At 46.5% G+C, this 14873-nt stretch overlaps 1 protein-coding gene across 4 annotated transcripts in view; it reads left to right on the forward strand.

The window, feature by feature from the left end:
- The first annotated feature begins 574 nt into the window (after positions 1-574).
- Positions 575-14873, forward strand: part of TSPAN18 (tetraspanin 18) — a 103745-nt gene continuing 89446 nt past the window's right edge. For 2 of the 4 annotated variants that reach the window (XM_052693209.1, XM_052693206.1), the window contains exon 1: positions 575-717. The gene's annotated coding sequence lies outside the window, so the exon portion shown is untranslated. Of the gene's footprint in view, positions 718-1191; positions 1232-14873 lie in introns of those variants that run through there. The other 2 variants (XM_052693211.1, XM_052693207.1) reach the window with 2 other exon arrangements.

The following is a 14873-nucleotide window of genomic DNA, read 5'->3' on the forward strand; positions in this document are numbered from 1 at the left end:
TTCTATGATTTCAAGTCACTTAGGTTGGTAAAGGCCCCTATGAATCGCCCTGTGGATTCTGGATTCTGTGTTGGACCCTGTTGGTCTCAGGATAGCCCTTCTGCGTGCAAGAGCCAGGGATGACCTCTCCCAGGCAGTTATCTGTTTTCCTCAAATCTGTGGATGCTGCACTGAATTGAATTTGCTCACCAGAGTCGGAAGTTGCTGGCACGCACACAGAGCACAACAGCACTGCCTGACTTCCTTAGGAAACCAGGCTTAAAAGGGCTGCTTTCCTGTGTCACAAACACGAGCAGTCTTTGCCTTGCTGTGTGCTTCTGAAAGGTTTGCCAGGGGTGCCGCGGTGCCACTCTCACGTGCCCTCGGCAGATCTCTGCGCGCACTTCGGGAGCGCTCCGTAAGTCCCAGGTCCGCAAACCTCCCATCCCTCACTCGGTTCTGCGAACACCGGACATCGAGGCGCCCCCGGCTCTCCCCGGGCCGGGCACCGGGGCGCGGGACAGCCGCTAGCGGGGCGGGCCGGGGCGCGGCCAGGAGGCTGGGCCGGCCCGGGGGCGGAGAGCAGGGCACGGCCGGAGGTGGAGCCGGCTGCGCTGGTGGCTCGGGCGCTCCGTGGCTCCGGGCACGGGGTGCGTACGGCGACGGGAGCGCAGCGCAGCCGCCGAGAGCCGCCCACTCGCCCCAGCTCGGCCGGGCTCCGGGAGTCGCCGCCGGCAGGTAAAGGGCCGGGACTCGCTCTGAGGCGAGCCGCCCGCCTTGCCCGGAGACTCGCGGTGCCAGACGGGGTACCGGCTCCGCAGCGCCCGGGGCGCGGGGAGGCGGCTCGGCAGGCGCGGGGAGGGGGTGGTCCTGAGGCTGGAGGCTCCGACCGGAGGCTCTGCAGTCCCCACACTCAGCATTTCGGTGTTTCCGAGACCCGTCGCCGCAAAAACAGTGGGAGGGTTCGCTGAGCGCCGTGCCTCGGTGGTGTTGCGGGTGCCTGGAGCCGGGCTGAAGGAGGGGTGAGTTGGCGGTGGGAGTGTGTCATCCGCTGCTGATGTGCAGACCGCTGTCCGTCCCTGCTGTCTAATAGGGATTTAGGGCGGTAACAGCGCGTTGGTGAGCTGCCATCCCGCTGGGATGGGCGGGCGTTGTAAGCCGTGCATCTGGCACCTGGAGTCTGAGCCTAACTTTTGCCTTTATGTGTTGTAGCAAGCGAGTAGGCAGCGTTCTCTATGCATTGCTCTCTTTGGTAAGTGTAATTCATTTATCCATCATGCTTTTCTTGGCAATTGGTGAGATCTGCGTGCTTGCTGCTTGTATTTCTTTAATAACAGAGAATTTGGATGCAATTAATAGATCGTAGGCACGCATTCCCTGGAATAGCTAGTGGCTACCAGCTCTGGTTGGGCAGGAGCGTGCTGGTCATGGCTGTGTGCCCGGCTGGCTGCACTCTGTTCTGAGTACCGGCTCGCCCTGGCTTTTTACTAGCAAGTAAAAAGTGTGTGCTCTTACTGTAGAGTTGTCTCCATTTCATGGGATACGCTCAAGTGCTTCATGGGCTCCGCCAGTAAAGTGGTGTTCAGTGCTTTCATAAGGGGCAGCAGTTGTTTAGTCTCAAAAGTATACGAGCTGAGAGCAAATGATAGGAATGTTGTTGGAAGACCTAGGTGCGCGCTTTCTTTTGCATAGTTTGGGGAGAATTTGTCAAGTGTAGGCTGTGCAGTGTGATGTATGTGCTTCTTTGCCGCCTGCTGTCTCTGCAATACTTGTGTTGTATGTTCAGAGGGTTCAGCCGGCCGACCCTCCTGGGAAGGCAGTTAATATTTCATGTTTGTTGTGGCCGAGGCGCTGCTTTTGTTGGCGCTGGCTGAAGCACCAAGCAGTGCTGTTGCCATGAATGCAAGGGTTGGGGGGTGAGGAGGGGCAAGGAAGAGCCCTAACTTCTCCAAGGTAGCCCAGGCTGCCCCAACATTGAGAGAAGACTTCTGTTTCCTGCAGATTAATTAACTGGAGGAGCTGGGTCTAACCCCAGAAGAGACGCAGGTGAATGGAGACAGAGGAGGCACAAAATGTCAGTGTGCATCTGAGTGGCAGGGCAGGATCAAGCCCCAGGTGGGAGCCTGGCCCTGGGGATGCTGGTGTGAGGGCTGCGTGCCATGTTGGATCCCCATACTCTGTACAGCTGCTCACCCCACAGGTACGGGCAAGCCAGCCAGCTTGGGGGCTGCCTTCATTCCTAAGGCAGGAATGCTATATTTCCTTTGTAAATCATGGGGAAATCCCTTTATTCTCTCCGGGGCGTGAGGATGCGGCATGCTGGGAAGAGTGTTGGACTGTCATTTCCAGACTTGCCTAAGATGTCAGAATGGAGCCTAGCAACTTTATCTCCCCCCCATGCTGAACCAAGAGGAGGCTCAGGGGTGTTTTGTCTCGTTTTTCTCTTTTCCACAAAGAAGAGTGGGGATGCGGGTGTTTGTGTCTCAGCTGATGGCAACACACAGCTCTGTCCTGGCGTGATCTCACTTTTGGCTGCTCTCACGTGCATTATACTTCTCAGGGTGGGGCTGGGCAGAAGGGAAACAGGAATGGCTGTGTGCGTATGAAAATGCTGAGCTATCTTTAATTCTTTTGCCAAGTTGTCTGTTTGCTGTTTAATTCAAACGATTTCATACACACAGCATTGCAGGTCTGTTGTTAAAAGGCAGAAACAATTGCTGTAACCAGGAATAACACTGCAGTTCATAAAACATGAGTAACATCTGTCACTGTGACTCCAATTTGTTTCACTGTTTGTGGAATAACCGAGGTGACAGCTCGGGCAGCCAGGTTTAATGCCCTGTGCTAAACCTTTGCTCCTGCCTCCTGCGGCTCACTGTGATTCACAGGATCGATGGATGCAGCTCCTGCTCTGCAGTGGGGGAGCAGGAAGGGCTCTGGACCACCTCACTGTGTGCAGCAGAACCCCGTTGAGTTTGCTTAGTTTGGGTCCCTGTGAACTGGTCTATCTCGTGTGTTTGCCACTTGCAGTGTGAGGGACCTGGTGGGGTTGACGCTTTGGGGCCAAACTCATGAGGGGTCTGTGCTGCTGTAGGGGCAGCATTTTCACTCCTAGCACCTTTTATCTCCCCTTAATCTATCCCAGGTTGAATACTGTAGTCAGTTGAAGCAGAGCCATTTCATGCTTTGATGTGTGTTTATTGGCTCTAGCTTCTCATTTTCATGCTTTTTTTTTTCCTTTAAACTAGTTCTCTCTTCCCACCCTGCCTCCCCAAACAAAATAACTAGAGCAGAGGAGGAGAAAAGTGAATCAACTGTCTTGGTGATTTTTGTGAATGGATTTTCTTGCCTTCCTTGCTGCCTTCTGTGAGATCTCTTCATAATTAAAATATTATGACTATCCTTATGGTAGTCCTTTACTAGTGGCAAGGATCCTAATTTGACGTCAATGCAAAAATACTGGGTTCTGGCATAAGGGCAGATGACATTTCATCAACTGGTGCATGCCCATTTTTTTAAATCATAGTGCTAAGACCATATGGGCAGATAATGAGTTTAAGCTGATAAACAGCTTACAGATTTGCCCAAATAAAGGACTTTCTTCCTAGAAGACGCGTTTTCCTTCAAAATAAATAATGCAGTTCCTGTGTTTTTATTTAATTATCTCTAGTCCTGTCCGTTCTCACCAGGCTGCAGGAAAACAGACACCACTGCTCTGCAAACAGAAGCTATTGGCTTTATGGGGCCGTGGGTCTTGGCTCAGGAAGGACTTGAAACAAGAAGTTCAGATGCCACAAAAAAGCTGAGGCTCCAAATACCTAAATAAGCAGACGGTGGTCCATGTTGTGTTCAGGGGGTTCTGTGAGGCAGTGCTTGGTTCTTGACATCTTGAGGATGAGTCACTGCATGAGGTGGTGGTAGATCCAAGGTCTGTTTGGGAGCTGTAATTAAACCAGATGAGCATCTATACTTCTTGGTAATCCTTAGAGGCTGGGGAGGTAGCTCTTGTTTGGCATTTATTTACAAACCCAGTGTTGTATTTTTAAACACTACTTTTTCTTTTCTTTAAAGAGTCTTTCTGACTAATGTTCGTGTAATTATTTTCCCAAACTTAAATTGGTATCAACAAAACCCGAGGGAAAGATTTTAAATTCATTTTTCTTGTTTTTTTTTTAGTAGTAAAATTGAAATTGGAAAGGCACTTGCTTTGGGAAGTAGAAGTTTGTAGTTGTGACTTCAAAATGGAAACTTTAAAACCAAGTAGTGTTTTAGTGTAGAAAGGACACAGCCTACGTGCTTCTGCCCTAAGATGGTAGCAGTAGGCTATTTGCTTATTCCCTTATAAGCAATTTCTTAGGTTGCTCAGAAAAATTGGTCCAGATACCTGTACTGTGTCTCCTGATGCTTTTTCCTTCTGAAGCTTCCTTGGCTATGTTGTGTTGTTGTCTCCCCTCCCACCACTGGAAGTATTGCTGGACTTTCATTATGGTTTCCAGTGAAGGGATGTTCAGCTGACTAAAGACTTGTTGTCTCATGATCATTTCTGTCTTGTTTCTAATTGATATGACAGCAGAGTTGCATTCAGCACTGCCATTGTTTAGGACTGCAGTGCTCATAGAATCACCGAGGTTGGAAAAGGCCTCCAAGATCATCCAGTCCAACTGTCTACCTACCACCAATATTTCCCACTAAATCATGTCCCTCAGTACAACATTTAAGTGTGTCTTGAACACCGACAGGGATAGCGATTCTACCACCTCCCTGGGCAGCCCATTCCAGAGCCTGACCACTCTTTCAGAGAAGTTTTTCCCAACGTCCAACCTGAATCTCCCCAGCACAACTTGAGCCCATTCCCTCTAGTCCTATTGCTAGTTACACAGAAGAGGCTCAGCATCCCTCACTCCCATTCCTTCCCCTACAGTACCTTTCTTATTTTCTGTTCCCTGCGCTTGAGGAGTCTTGAGTTTCCAAAATGATGCATGAATTACCTTGTCCCTTAGTTCCAGAGAATTCACATGAATTCCCTGCCTATCAAATAATCAGTGGGATTATTTGGGTTATATATCCTCTTGCCATGGAGCACTGAGCCATTGCTTAGCTGTTGGTGCAGATCCCTCATGGTCTGATTTAATATAAATGACCCAAGACTGAAAGAAGAGGCCATAAGAAAGTGTTGCATTGATCTTGTTTTGTTAACGCACCAGCTGCTGGACTAGTTTGTCAGGATGCTTTTATTTGTTTTTTTGCACAGATAAGGTTTAAAGAAACAAATAATTTAAAGGTGTTTTATGAATTGATCCCAGATGAGATTTGCTTTTGCACCTCTGCCGCCTTTGCTCTGTGGGAATGGGCTTGGGGAATTCCTTTCAGCCCAAGCTGAGAGGAAGCAGCATGTGTTTTCCAGGGCTTTTCCAGCTGGTAGAATCCTTCACTGGTCTTCTGCAGAGCTAAAGACAGAGGCTGGGAATTCTAGTGAGGGAATTCTAGTGAGTTCTATGAGATTTGGGGTCAGTTCCCCTCTGGGGGTATCTTGATGCAGGAGACCTTGGATGGTCCATGTGGATGATTCATGATTGCTGGGCAGTCAAGATATCCAGCCTAAGTTTTAAAAATAAAGCAAACCACAAACCTGATATTTTGTAGCTGTCCTTAAAGATAATGGAGCAGTCAAGCTTCTGGGAAGGCTCCTATTTCTGTACTGGATCCCTCATGACATGTAGGAATCCCTACAATCAGTTTCGTTAGCGGTTTTTGTCTTTTATGTCTGTGGTGGTTTATTTTGCTGTCAGGGTGTTCCTTTTGCTATATATTTACACAAACTTGGTCTAAAATGGAAACATGCAGCTGTCTAGTAAATAAATAGGCAGGTCACTGTAGAAGTACCTATTGTTAAACCCACACGGATTTCCATTTTTTTGAGCAGTGTATCAATTCAGGAAGAAAGAGAGGATGCTTTAGATGAAATGCAGTGCTGAAACTGTCATCCGGGCCCTCACTATTACTGGACATGGTTATGAAAGGGGCTGCAATTATCTTGTGAATCAGGACGTAGGTTTGGATTTTCTCAGCTCAGCTGCTGTCTGTATTCAGCTTGTTCCCCTCTTTCTGTCCTTCTCGCTCTCCCGTTTGGTTGAGTACAGCCCTGTTGGAGCAGCCGTATCTCTGGGTGCTGTTGTGCTGCCTCGTGGTCTGGAGCTTGCCCCATTTGATCCTGGGGAAGCAGTGCATGGAGCAGCTTGTTGATCACAGGGAAGTGTAACGGCACCGAGCTGCTAATGTGAAAAGTCATGAAGTACAGCAGAGATAATAATAGCTCTTATATTCTTTCAAACTTCTCGCTCGAGTCATAAACAGCTTTAAATAAATTATATGCCATTCCAAATGCCTGGAAAGCCAAGGGGACAGCTGAGCAGGCGGGGTGGGGGTCCATATGGTGACTTGTTCCCTGTGGTTCAGGCACAGCCTGGCAGGGGCTGAGGGGCCCTGGGCTGGGTACAGCATGCAGCTTTCCCGCGCTGACTGCTCCAGCTCCGTGCTTCTCACAGGGCTCAGCAATGCAATTGTAGCGCTAGCAGCTTTGCTTCATGGCCCTGTGCCCAGTTTGAAGAGGGGTGATTTTGGTCACGCTGCTAGACATATGTATTTATGGCCCTATTTCATCCGTTGAATTGAATCTGTTAGTGTATTTTTAACGTTATTGTGGAAACAGTTACTATATTTACTCTTTATGAAAAGCTCAGTGTAATGCGGAGGGAGTTTGGGATAATAAAGATTGCACTAGATGGTGATGTCCACGCTTCTTCAGGGGAAAAAATGGACCAAATGAGCTGACTGGCACTGTGCCTGTTCTTGAGACAAAGCCCTGGCCGGGCACTGAGCTGGAACACATTATGCTGGGAAAACAGGGAAGGGACTTGTTCTTGGCTCACTTAATGGCACATTTCATTTCTTGGGGAGTTCAGGGAACCAGATCTTCTTGTACTGAGAGCTGCTTGGCTTGGTTGGGCTGGCTCAAACCCGCTGGGAACTCCTTGCTCAGGGACGTCTCTGAGGCTCACAGTACCTTCTCAGTGAGCTTCTCTGAATTCACTGCTGGGTAAATGAGATAGCAACGTGGACACTCAGCATTTGCAATGGGAGTCGCTGTTGTCAATGTTCTTATTTCAGTGAGTTCATGAAAACAGTGCTTTTTATGTCCTTCTTGGCTGGTAATAACTGGTGGGGCTTAAACGGGGTCTACAATGCACGTGCATGAGAAATAACTGAGAATGAAGGACTGAATGTCTTCAAGTGTTCTTAGAGGGGCAGACTTTGGATCTGGTGTATTTCTGAACTGCTGGGTGTCCTTTGTTCCTGTTAATGTCAGAGGGGAATTGTCAAAGCAGGTGCTTATCTTGTGTTGATCAGCAAAGCTTTTGCTTCCTATGGGGCCGTGGCTGAAGCACAGACACGTAATGGGTCTTCTGGAGTTGAACCACACTGTTACATACAGATAAGATACAGGAAGTGCTGGGATTCTTCTGCAATTAGTTCTGCAAATGCTCAAGGCATGAGGCTGGAATCACCAATAGGTCTTTGACCTATGTTTTCCTTCAACAGCCTGAGAACTGACAATGTAATGCCTTGCTGATGTGATGCTGACTCTGGGTCAGCAGTCTTGAAAAAAGACCGTACAGACTGGGGTGGATTTGAGTTCAGAGTGGCTCTTTGCCACTCTGGTGTGAAGGTATGAAGAAATGATTTTGTCCTTTTAAATGTTTGTTGGGTCACATCAGTCATGAGCAGTAGTCTGATGAGATTAAGAAGGAACAGACTTCCCAAAAGCTGGATGGATTAAGGTCTTTATTGTTTTTCTTTTTTATTCCCTCACTGTGCTGGAAGGAATAGAAAGTCTAGTGCTTTGCATTTTGTGTTTGTATTTTGATACTGCAATGAAAATGGCTTGGCAGGAGAAAAGTTGGTTTAACTTTAAAACGTTAATTTTATTTGTTAATGCCACTGCAGGTATTTCCGAGCATCACAAGCAGTGGATTTCAGTTAGTATTTCTGCAGTGTGATGGGAGCAGCTTTGAAGTATTGCATGGGAATACAACAGAATTGGGAAACAAGTGGGCTCTCCCTCTCAAGCCTTGTCATTGATTTTCATAGAATAATAGAATATTTCTAGTTAGAAGAGACCAATAAGGATATCTGAATCCATCTCAGAACTTGTGCTCAGAACTGAGCAGTGCAAATGCCAGTACTGCTAGGATCAGGCTGCTGTGAATAAAGCCTCTTCAGCTGCGGGCAACTTGCATTCCTTCTCTGAGCATCTGCTTTGCCAGCTGTGTGGAGACAGAAGCCTCAGTACACGAGTATGATAGGTGTTCTTGTTGGCTGATCTTGATAAAGGGGCTGGAACTGAGGAGCCCCATGGTCTGCAGTTTGGAAGTGCGGAGGTTTTATGTGGTGTAAACCACCAGCTTGCATCTTTGTTAGGGAAGTACCAGCTTAGAGTCATTCTGGAGCAACAGGGTCAAAGGATTTGTGGGCTGGAAGAACTTGTCTAGGATAGGGATCCCAGATAAGAAGTATTTCGCGTGCAGTCTGAATGGATTTACTTGGAGCTTTGTAAAGCATCTGTCCAGGGCTGGATTTCACCTTTGCACCACAGGGTGATGCAGTTGCATTTCCTTTTGTGGTTTTTCCAATTCCCCCATGCTCCACGCTCTTGCATTTTATGATCAAAGCTCTGCTCTTTAAAGATATGCCAATGCCTTGTAATAGTGCTCAGAAAATTCCCTATGGGGAGCAGTTCTGATTAGATATTGAGGAATTCTTTAATTCTCTTCAGACTTCTTGCCATTAGGAACATCTTGCTTACAAAAGGTGTGGGTTTTTTTCCTGGCCGTTGCTGCCTCTCCTCCAGCTTCCCTCCTTTCCAGACAGTGCACTCATTCTTTATGCTCTCTCATTGCCTTGTCTTATATCAACTTGGTTCCTTGGTTCTTGCGTTCAGCTCATTCTTTTATCTTCTACAGCACTCAGTGAATGTTTAAAAATAATAAATATTAATAATAGAGTCCTTTGAACCAGCAGGCTCTTTGCTGCTTAAGCTCACCTTTTCCTGCTGCTTATCCCCTATTAAAAGTTGCTATAATCTGCAGATTGTAACCATAATAACTTCTGCCACAGCGGCTGGGTTTGTGACAAACGTAGGATTATAGCTCCGGGTGGGGAAGAGGCAGTGGGAGCAGATAACCTCAAAGGCACAAAGCTGTTGTTCCACTTGAAATATTCATGGCAATAAAGGAAGAGAAGCAAAAAAAAAAACTTAATGTGGGAATAGAGCTGTCTATCTAAATAGTCCTTTTTTTACAAGTTTCCATGGAGTGTCAGTGACCTATATAGGATAATCCTGTATTGCACATAAAACCCTGCGTTTAGAAGGGGAAAAGCATTCTTTTTGAAGAACTTGGCTTAAGAAGGCCTTACTTTTGGAGGCACTTTCAAGTGAGCTCACAGGAAGCGTCTTAAAACAGCAAGACAGACAGAGATACATTTGTGCCATTACTGTGTGTTTTCTTTTAGCTCGCTCTCTGTCAGGTTTCCTTACAGCCACAGAGGGGAAAGCTGCCCTAGCGTTTGGCGCACATGATACACAGGCTGGGCTCTGGAGCTTCCCCCAAGTACATATGCTTACACGTTTCTGGACATCAGCAACATTTTGACTCTCGGATCACACAGACAGAGGAACAAGTGATGTAAACAGGAACGGAGTGTGTGAGGTTTTCCCACCACGCCTCCTTTCCGCTGTTAAACAATACAGTCAGAAGACGAGAGAAACCTGAAGTGACAGAGGACAGACTTCAGGAAGCCTCGCTGGTTCCTTTGGCTTGGAGAAGTTGAGGTGTTCTGAGCAGAGCCGTTGCTGGGCAGGCTGCTTTCCAGCGTGCATCCTCAGCTGAAACCACATTACTTACTGCTCAGGACTGGGACTGGCTCGGAGTTTTTTCAAGGAAACAATTTGCCTGAAGAAAAATGCTGATTTATTGAAACCAGTGCTGCTTTGTGGGAAAGAGCTGGTCTCCACTCAGTTCTCCTTGGGTGAATTTCTTGGGTTTGGAACAGAATTTCTTAGTCAAAACAGAGATACTGGCCAGATGTCAGGCCGTTGGGGTTTTTCACCTATGTACACAAATCCAAAATGGGGTCCTGAAAGCAGGTTCCTCACATGCCAGATATGCATGTCCTAACCACAAGACTGCTGTTCCAGTGCATGAGAGGTTTTGCATGAAGAGTTCCAAGGTGGATTTCATAGCTTCATCCCTAAGGGAATAAGAGAAAAGGAGAAGAGCAACTGTCCATGAAGCACTTCTGGTGTTTTTGGCAGGGTCAGGACTTCACAAGAGATTATAGGATGAAAACATTGTTAAGCTCCTGCCCTCTCTGAGGAGCATTGTTAGAAAACCACCTGAAGCAGCCAAGGAAAACAGAGCTGAGCACTGCTGATATGTTTGTGCCTGGGCCATTGTTGTTGGGCAGGGTATGAAAAATAATGCTTAGGGCAAGAGAGGAGCTGCCTGGAAGAGGATGAAACACACGCATGCTGGTTGATTACAGTGAGCTCAGCAGAGCCAGGGGTAACACGTGGTGCAGCAGGAGGCCTCTCTCCTCCACTTTCCTCACTCCTCCCATTTAATGGAGAGGAGAGCAAAATGGTTCATTCTTCATACTTCCTTAATCCTCCTTGGAGAGTGAGAAGGTAGCCAGGCTGAGGTCTCTAGGGAGCTAGATGTGTCTTACCCAGGGCATTTGACCTCTGTGGTTGCTGGCTGTGACCAAAGCTGCAGGTCGTGGGTGCTCCTGGGCCCCTCACTCATGTGCATCCCGATGTGCTGCATAAGGTGCTTACCCAGATCTCACTGTGTCAGAATCCCACCCTGCCTATTCTTTGGATTTTAATTCCAGCTTTCAAAAAAGGAAGTTGCTTTTTTGCATGGGCGAAGAAAAAAACACTCCTTTTAAAGGCAAAAGGTTCCAAGCTGTTGCTGTGTAATTGAGGTTTAAATAATGGGAGTTTCCTGTTTCCAAAAGCCAAATGCATCCTCTGATGGTCTCTGCTGACCTGTTTCAAGAAGCCTTTTGTTCACACTGTGGTAGATGAAAAGCCCGAGCTTGCCTTTTTTGTTTTTGCTTCCTCCTTCAAGTTGAAGCAGGAGGCATGAGGTGTGTTCACACCAGGTGAAAGCACAGGGCAGCAGACGGCCTGAGCAGCTGGCAGCCAGAGCCAGGATATCTGTCCTGAGCTCTGATGGCTTTGGGACCCACAGCAGGCTGTCAGTTCTGGATCCTCTGTGAACTCAAACTGCTCCTGGGTGTGAGAAGAGCTCCAACGTGTGTGAGGGGGGCAAACCCCAGATACAGAGCCTTTAAAAAAGAACAAAAACACTTTAAGCCTTGCTATAATGTTTTTGGTGATAAGTAGACAGTATCTCTTTTGAAATATTAGATGACAATGATCTCTTAGTTTTCATTTTTTAGATTGGTGTTATTTCTTACGTCAGTATTTTTAACTAATGAAGTCTATCTTCAATTGAAACATCAGCAGTTTTCTGCCTCTTACTTCTTTTGGTTGCAGTCATTGAAGGAACCTCTAAAGGAGCCTTTAAGAAGCTGATTGCTCAGGTTCCCTAGGTACCCAGGAGGATGAAGATAAGCTGCTGCTTTTCCTCAGAGGCTTAGATTCTGCTCTGAGTGATGGCTAGTATTTCAGAATGGTCAGCATGCGTCTTCTAATCAGTGAATGAGCAGACTGCTCTGCATCCATTGCATGTCTGTGTTCTTTATATTAGTTAAATGTACTTGAATTACTGAGAAAAGTAAACCGTTGCTTTAGGATTCTCCAGAATCAGGGTGGAGAACTGAAAAAAAACATTCATTAATGAAATCATTTTCTCACTAAGTTGTCAACTTAAATGCATGTCTCAAAGATGTGATCTGGAGCCAGAATTCAGATGAGGGCTGCACACTCAGACTGACATGCAAAATCCTTTCTGTGGCTGGAGCTGTCCTGAAGTCTTCAGTATTGCAGTCTAGGGCTGGTCATGTAAAGAAAAAGAAGCCATGGAGTGGACCTTTTTTCCAGTATCCAGTATAAGATTATATCTATAGGCTGTCACTGAGCTCTGATCATTGATTCTTTATGAAGTGCAACAGTATGGAGTGAGCCCAAACATTGATTTTCAAATAGAATGTTATTAAATGCCAGATGGCCTCTGTTTGGCTGCCTTGCAGCACCGTGACTCTGCGTGGACAGGACTTATTGCTTCCTCCATCTTTTCTAACCTCCCTGAGCCTTTTTCCTTGTGATGAAGAATGGTAAGGATATGTCCAGATACACTATTGCTTAGCAAGGAAGTAGTGAAACAGATGCAGTTGTTGAAATTGATGAGAAGGTAATTTTCTCACCCTTCTGATAGCTGTAAATGCAATTGACAGAAGATTTGCATTGGTAGAAGTGTTTGTTATTGTGTGTATACTCCTGGACATCACTTGGAGATTGATTGGTAGATAATGAAGTGGGCAGTTTGCTCGAGTGAGTAGCATGGGCAGGCACCTGAACTGCCTGTGTGTGCTTTCCCTCCCTGAGTGTTGCTCAGATCACCCTGGCACATGTAGCCTCTCTGCTGTGAGTCGCAGTCATTGCCTGTCACTTTGTTATCAAGAGTTTATGTGTGGTCCACAGATCTCAGCATCCCACAGTTGCAAATGGACTCTTTGTGACACCTTTTGCAGGCAGAGAGTTCTGTTTACTGGCAACTGTTTTACTGATGTGTGTCAAATCTGAATGACTTGACAATGGTGATGCAAGACACTTGGGACAGATAAGAGAATAGGAAATCTATTATCATTATTGTTGTTATTATTTTTAGAAAGAGCCATTATCACTTTCTTCCTTAACAGGACCTATCCAGATTCTGCTCCTAGAAAATATATTTTGGGCTTGAAAAATGGGAAGGGAATATTTCCTGTCTTAGAGGGAGAGTTTTGCCAGCTAAATCAAAAGCTTTCCCTACTAATCTCATGGAGCTGAATGTTCTGATAGCTCAGAGTTCTGTTGTTAAAGTCTTCCCTTTTCTTCACTGTGTTAATTATGCATTCACTAAATTTGGATAAAGCACCTTTTTCTCTGTAAAATAAGCTCTGGTTGTTTGTTTCTCATAGGAAAAACAAACAGTTTTTGAAGTTCTGAGACGATTGATTGGAGTTTCTTATCTCAGCCAAATTAATGCACATTTGTGGTTTGGGGATGCACAAACAGAGCGTGGGAGACTATGGGTCACAGCCCTTGGATCTGAACCTCAGTTTTCTACCTCCCACTGCAGTGCATGCGCTGCTGCTCTTGGCTTCTTTTGACTGCACTTTTGACTGGTTAACCTTCGTTAGAAGTGTGCACAGGTTTCTAATGAACACTGTTGAGTAGCAGTCTGTTCAAAGGAAAAAGCCTGTGCAGGGAAAATGTAATCAGGCCTAATTGTCCTTAACAAGTTAGTGACTCCTCAAGTCCTGAAAGATGGTGATCTCTCAGATGTGCTGCTGTCCTGCAGCACCCAGCTGGTTTCACTGCAGAAATCCTAATCACTGGCAGGAAGTGATGAGATGGCTGCTTTCCTCGCCCTGAGGCAGTCCTGGGTGCTTCCCTGGGAAAGCAATGTGCTTTAGAATTCTTAAGGCACACGCCGCAGAAACTTCCCAGGCACAAGTTTGCAGTTGCTGAGTATTAATGCCAATTATGCAGTTCAAAGCCACAGCTTTGCTCTTGAAATTGTGCTAGTATTAACAAATTCAGCCTTGATCCTGACAAGGAGCCTCCAGTCCCCAAGCTTGTGCTGAATCCGGGTCAAGGTTTTAATTTGCTCATTTTAAGAAATGCTGAGTGCCCTCGGTGGTAGCTGCAATTAGTGGATGCTGGGAGTGCTTTGTGCTCTGAAAGAAAGGCAGCAGCTGGGAGCTGTGGTGTACAGAAGCCAGGGTCTCTGGGGGACTGCAGTGTCTAAGATGATGCCCCTGTGTTTGTTTCTTAATTCAACCTCAGACACTTCACAGGGCTTCTCTTGAACTTCAGGACTCTGCTTTTCTTGAGTGTATTTGAGACCTCTAGTTTGGCGGCTCCTTGGAGCTTCCTATTAAGGTATTAAGAGGCAGAAAACCCCTTGGTTGCCTCAAGCTGAGGAGGAAATCTAGACTTGAAGGATTATCTCAATGCAATGAATTTTAAAGACTTTATGCTATACTTGTGTGGAAAGCTATCAAAATGCTAATGGTTCTGCTGTCTATTTTAACTCTCAACATAGAGAGCAATTGGGGTGGTAGTGGGGAAGAATGATGTTTTTTAACCACAAAAAAGCATGGTCCAGACAGAAATTAAGTTTCAAGTGGCTTTTTACCTCTGTTAGCCACAACTTCTCCTATCAATAAGGAATAAGGATGGAGTGGTTCTGAATGCTCATTTGTTCCAGTCTGCAGGTGTGGTGTCAATCAGGTAATGCTGCAACCAGCGCCCTGTGGGGAGGGTAGCACCCAAGGAAAAAGGAAGTGGAAATCAGGCTGGATAACTCTTCCCAGACTTGGTAAATGGTAGTGCAGACACTCCGTGCTTTCCCAACCAGTTTTTAGGATGTGTACCCTGTCCACAGTGTTGGAGATGTATCTGTTGTGTGAGCGGTCAGCACAGCCCATCCAGCCATGTCCTGGCACTGGATGGCTTGTCCCAGCTGCAGGTCTGATTCTTCTGGATTTCATACCTAACCATCTTCACTGAGGAAGGCTCAAACTCTGGATTACAGCTGGGAGGGCTGTGTGTGTTTGCCAGAAGGCATCTGTGATCTGGGAGCAAGGACCTGCCTAGCTCT

Source organism: Tympanuchus pallidicinctus, unplaced genomic scaffold, assembly GCF_026119805.1.
Source record: "Tympanuchus pallidicinctus isolate F22 unplaced genomic scaffold, pur_lepc_1.0 scaffold3, whole genome shotgun sequence".
Lineage (NCBI taxonomy): Eukaryota > Metazoa > Chordata > Aves > Galliformes > Phasianidae > Tympanuchus > Tympanuchus pallidicinctus.